Source organism: Zeus faber (assembly GCF_960531495.2).
Source record: "Zeus faber genome assembly, chromosome: 15".
NCBI classification, from domain to species: Eukaryota; Metazoa; Chordata; class Actinopteri; order Zeiformes; family Zeidae; genus Zeus; species Zeus faber.
The window spans coordinates 6,236,516-6,237,323 of NC_137194.1; positions in this window are offsets into that span (position 1 = coordinate 6,236,516).

Consider the following 808-nt stretch of genomic DNA (forward strand, 5'->3'; position numbering starts at 1 on the left):
CCTCTGGAGCGAACCAAGCGGCCTCACCGGCTGTGAGCTTTATTATTATGTCAAGGGCTGGTCATTCATTAGCGTCTCTCCAGCAACCCAACGAGTGACTATTGTCGGTGATAACAAGAGCGATAATGAAGAGATCGTTCAATACTGAATGAAGAAGATAGATGGGAGCTTATAAAATAAGGGAAACCAAACGGTTGTCCTTGATCATCAACTTCATTTCCAATGCTAAATTTCATTAGCACTCTACCTAATTGGACACAAATTTAAAAAAAATAAAAACCACGACTGGTTCTATGATTTAATGACATTTTCATTGAGAACAGTTTATGGTTACGATGGATAGATATGACTCTTATAAGTGATATTATCAGTATATATGTAAATGTAATTTATGATAAGATGGATTTTGCACTGAACGTATACTTGAACTTTACCGACACGGTACCAAACGTGCTGTAGCACTTCATCTCGCAGTTGTGCAATAATTTATTCATTTATTTTGTGCACTTCAGCACTCTCACAGAATTTAAGCATTTAAAAAAAAAAAGAAACACACACACACAGTGGGAATTTTGTCATTTTGTCCTGTATTTTGACGCTAGACGGATAGAAATCTAAACACATGACTTAGAGTAGTGTCTTGATAGTTTCTATTCCCTTTGAATGACTTGAAATGTTATGATGCCAAAAAAAGAACCCTTACTACTACGATGATCAGTGACCCGGCAGACGTTTCCCCCAAAACATCGCAGATAATTCACCAATATCAATGAGGGCGGATCGACGAACACCCCCCCCCCCCCGCATG